Below are 5,512 nucleotides of genomic sequence, written 5' to 3'. Positions count from 1 at the left end.
AACAGTTTTAAAATATTTCCTATCTGATGCATCACAACTCACTGTTTGAATTTTCCTAACCGTTCTGTTTTGTCCGGTTCTGCGCTTCTTACATTCATCCTGTGTATGACCCTTGATATTGCAAAACGCACAGTGCTTTGCTTGATTTCTTTTTTAAAAATAATTTTCTTCAAGATAATAGACGTTAACAAAATGTGCATTTTCTTTCGTCTTTTCTTTTTTCTGGTAATTTACCACACATTCTCGCCTTATGGCCGACCTTGCCACGAGTAAAGCTCTTTATAATTTTGCTAGAATTTCCTTGAGAATGAGGGCGGACATGTGGTTTTAATTCTGTATAATCAGTTGATGTTTGCATGCTAGCCAGATATTTCAGCAATGAACTTGTGTCGTAACTGCCAGCAGATAAGGCACCTATTTCAAGCAACTTATCACCCAGAGTTCCTATTATTGCCTGAGCAATCACTTCATCACTCATATTAGATGACATGCCAATATCTAATTTGCCATAATAAAATTTTATTGGGTACTCATCCTTTGACTTTACTCGATTAACAAGTTCTCTGATTTGTGAGAGCTTGTTTTTAGTGAATGGAAAAGCTTTGATCAACTTCTCCTTCCACGCATCCCACTTGATCTCATAAGTTCTTGTCGCTCGTACTACCCTTTAGAATAACCTCTCAGCCTTAAAATGCAGTTGCAGATCAGGGTACGCTCATCCCAGGCATGTATCTTCGCCACACTTTCTATGTTGGGAATCCAATGCTCAACCAGGAATAAAATCATTTCGTCCCACATAGCGAACAACTGACGGTCTTGAAATTGATGATTCAGATGCCTTTTCACCATGATTGTCATTTTTCTTTTTAAATTCTTTTATCAACCCTTGTAATGCTTCTATCAGACTTTCTTTCCTTTTCAGATCCTTCCTATATTTCTTGAGAATGACGATCTGCATCATCCGAAATAGAGGTAGAGCAACTAGGAGAACGCAGCCTCTTATGCCGACCCATTGTAATTAATAATAAAGTAAAGCAACACAATAAACAATTAAAAAAAGTTAATAAAATAAATAGTCTGTTTTAAAATTTTTAACGCTAACACTAAATTTATAAAAGGTTAGTTCAATAACATGCAGTTTATCTAAATCACTTGCATATAACACAGCTTCCATAAGTTCTGAGAATGTCCAATTTATCACTTTTAGTGTCTCCGATTATAATTATAGGTATACAATATTATAACACAGATTAGATAGAATATAATGGAACATGCTCACCAAGCAGGCCGGAACTTTCACATAAAGCTAGCAGATGTGCGGCCATTGGTCTAGCTCATGGACCACACTCCTTCAACAAGTAGGGAAATGGATTTCTTATAGAAAGTTCACCAAACCACTACAAAATTGTTCGAAATTTGTCTGTCCCACGCGAACGTAACACGAACGAACGAATCAACAAAAAGCATTTGGAAAAGCTTAGCACGGGTTAGTATTATGCGTGCAATGCACTTTTATGTGTCCAACACCAAGTATCTTAAAACTAAAGCGTCTGCAGCGCAACCTAAAACTAATGCTGAACTGTTCGACAAGAGTAGACAAGCTTTGGCAAAAAACTCGGTTTTTAAATGTTTCACACTAATAACTTGCTAATAACCTTTATGAGGGTGAGTGTAATTCCGCTTCTGATTATGATAAGAAAATTTATTTAATTAAATCACAGTTACTAACAAAATAGCAAACTACTCCCAGTTAGCGGGAACGTTATCTGTCAAAGTGAAAAAAATAGGGCGGGACACGGAGTATCGATTCGAGACGTCAATAGTGCTACGCCATCCGCGTAGTTCAGTCGATCTTCTTATCAGTTCCCTGCAAAGGGTGAGAAAGTTTACACTCTATATTTATATATTGTCTGCGCAGTAACTATATTTCAGTTTCCAATATAATTTTTTTAACGGAGTGTTTTATTTTTTATTTTTTCCGGTTGGCGTAGAAGTTAACCACAATCCAAACCGGGTGTTTGACAACAGGTTGAACGAAATTCCACACTACAGTAAAATTAGGATTTGATTTTAGAATCTATCGCTGCGTTCCTTTCTATTCGAGAATCCTTTGCTTCGTTCTAATTTAAAATGTTGCGTAAAGGTTTGATACATACAAAATATTGAGATGTAAAATTACATCCAATGGAAGGACATATGTACACTCAAACAATCAAGAGAGGATTCGGTCAATTTGTCGTTCGTTTCTGATATGGTTTGTGTAAGAAGTTCTGGGAAAACCTCGGAAATAATTTCAATGTTGTGGCACTCGTAGCTTATCGATTCTCTAATTTGTCACCAGGAAATTATTTTTGGTTTTTTTTTAACGCACATACTCAACATTGCCCCAAAATGGTGCGGTTGTCTGGTACACCATTATAATTATTTATTACCAATTTATGATAAACCAACATTCGACTTTCGAGGTTGAGGTAATGAGTCACAGAGTGCCAAACTTACCTGGATGTATCGCTGTTGATTAATTGCTCGTGTAGCACCGTCGCCATGGCAGGTAACATTAGCAAATAATTTCTCACAGGAATTCCATTTCATTTCGATAAATGGTATCCAAAAGTGGCGGTACAGTACTCTTTTGAATAATTAATGTGATGGTCAACCCTTATACGTGTCCACTTCAGGTTACGGGCCTCATTTAACCTTCCAGCGGTATTTGAGACAACAGCGACGTTATTTTAGTAATTTTACCAAAACTATAAACAATAAACGGTTGCGCGACCGTAATATCCTCGAGGGGGTGAGGTACTTCCCCTTAGTAGCCCTGTAACATTCGTCGCAAGCGCACATTGTGTCTTTATTTGTGTTTGCGGTCTCAGACATCGCGCGCGACCGGTCGTGTTCCAGAAATAATCATGTAATTAAATTGAAACCTGGCTGAGTATTTCATCTTATTTGTACTATATTACTTACAAAATTACATTATTTTATGTAATATATATTAAATTATTTATTATTTCACTATTTGTTGTAGACACAACATGAGTTACGAAGAATCAAAACGGCTTACAGAGGAAACGGAAACAGAAGATGAAGATTCTGATGATGTCAAACCATTGAACTGATAATAACCAGGTTATTGTACTATAATAGAAACATATAAAAATATTTTCCAACGGAGTTCTCTTCATTGGAACTTTTCCATCATTCGCAACACAAGCTTTTGTGTTGTGTTGTGTTCTTCATCACCATCATATTGGGATTCGTGCCTCCACCATTTATAATAGAAGGCTGTAGCTCTGATGCATTGCGAGAGGTACTTTTAATAATATAAAACCGGGATCATCTTAAACTTTGGTTTATTTTACTATTTTTTACATAATTTCACTTTGGGTTACAAATCAATAATCTTTTTAATATGTATGTCAAGCTCTTCCCTTATTTTCTTAGCGTTCCAAATACAAACTATAATCATTACCTATGTTCAGCCAGCAATTCTACTCATAGAGTACAGCCTAGTCTACATCCCTCTTCCTCACAGCTGAAGGGGTGAATATCCCTAGCTGATGGTCTACCTATGATAGGCAACTTACATCTGCGATCAGCCTTTACTACAGGCTAGCCACACACTGCTCGGAAGTCACTAACTTACCAAAAAGTAAACCACCGAGGAGGCTATGGCTTTGGTCTGCCAAAAACCTATCTAAAAGGACAGACCATGACCACATCCTAAACAAACAAATCAAAATATTTTCACTAGTTAGCTATCCTATCTAATTAATGAACCTGACTAAACCCTAACACTTTATTTTAGCGACCCTAAACTGGCTGAACGACCCTATCAAACTTCTAAACATTGCTACAAAACTATTTCCCTAAACTCCCTAAACCTAAGCTATTTCCAACGCGCATGCTGCCACAACGACGACACAGGCTTGAACATCCATCGGACGATCACTGGGTTACATCACTATTGATCTCCCAGCTGCCTTAGTCCTCATTTTGCAGCTATCACGTTCCATCAGCTTCACTTATCATCCTTAAACAACAAGAACCAACCCACATATAACGCTAACAACATATTCTAACTACATGTCCTAACATACATATGGGATGGGGATATATCCCATATGAAAGACGTCTAATTAATTAAATAAATATATTTTCCCAGAATGCAGACAGTCCTTGATCAACTGGAGGGATGAGCAGGAACTATTCGCACATACAGGATAATATATCTATCAAATTTAAAAAAATAAACAAGAACAAATAAGTTTTATCTGTTTGATGGTGTATCTTCTCCTCCCTTCCTTCCAAGTCCGCATGTACAGGAAAATATTAATTTTTCTCCAAATATTTCTCATAACGTCAATGTAGTTCCACATGAAAAATAAATATAAAAAAATTAATTAACCTAGTAGAAACAAACACATTAAATTCCCTCATATAGAACTTTTCCATTTTACTCGCATGCAGTAGATTCTGCCTACCCAATCTATTCCTATTCAACCAATTCACTACCCTAAGCTTCGCGTAACATACCTCTTAGATAAAGCAACTCTGTTTTTCTTGTCAAACATTCGCTTTTGCTTTAATTGTAAATCATCTACATATTCTTTACGAGAACTCATCGAAGCTGCTCGTTTTACGTAGTCACTTCGCAAATTCGCCACATTACTTACGCGAACACGATTAGAAATGTCGCTTTCCGAATTGTATTTTATATATATTTTCGGCAAAGCATTTTTATAATTATTTATATCTAAATCCCGTTTTTGACGCAATTGACACGTCTTATCACTCACGTCAACATTACTTATCATCTCTGGCAAAACCGAGAAGTTTTCATGCTCCGATCTATTTAGTGAAAAATTATCAAAACTTTTTGATACTGGTTTCAAAGATTTTTCTTTCTTTGAGCCAATATCTGTCACGGACTTAGACGAAATTTTATTGTCAATTTCTACTTTTGACAACTCGGAACCACATCTCTTCAAAATATCTCGTCCCAGAATTAAATATTCTTTAAAATCGTCTATAACCAGCAACTTCGAAGGATAATCCTTCCCATTAATCATCAACGACACCTTGGTGGACGACTGCACATTTATTGGCGTTGCATTCACTTTACATAACGGAAAACTTGGAAAATCATCAATACGCAACTGTAACTTCTCTGCAAAACAACGAGAAATCATGGAAACTGAAGCATTAGTATCCACCAACGCCTCGCAACATACATCATTAATAAAAACAGATATAAAAGGTGCCTTATCTACACTAGACCTATCAAATGTAGACAAATTTTCTACATGTTCAGTTGCGCTTTTGTGACAATCACGTTGAGGAGATCCCGACGAAGATCCACTACTATGTGCTCGTGAATACCCTTGACATGGCGTATCCTGATGCACGACTGGTGCTTGTGGCACTAAATATTCCGACTTCTTAGACTCGGGTCTAATTATCGGTGCAGAGTCACCCTGTGTTTGCCAACAGTAAGAGTGCTCCAAGTGAC

This window comes from Hyposmocoma kahamanoa, unplaced genomic scaffold (genome assembly GCF_003589595.1).
Source record: "Hyposmocoma kahamanoa isolate Upper Pololo Valley unplaced genomic scaffold, ASM358959v1 226, whole genome shotgun sequence".
NCBI lineage: Eukaryota > Metazoa > Arthropoda > Insecta > Lepidoptera > Cosmopterigidae > Hyposmocoma > Hyposmocoma kahamanoa.
Note: the sequence above shows the minus strand (reverse complement) of the source record.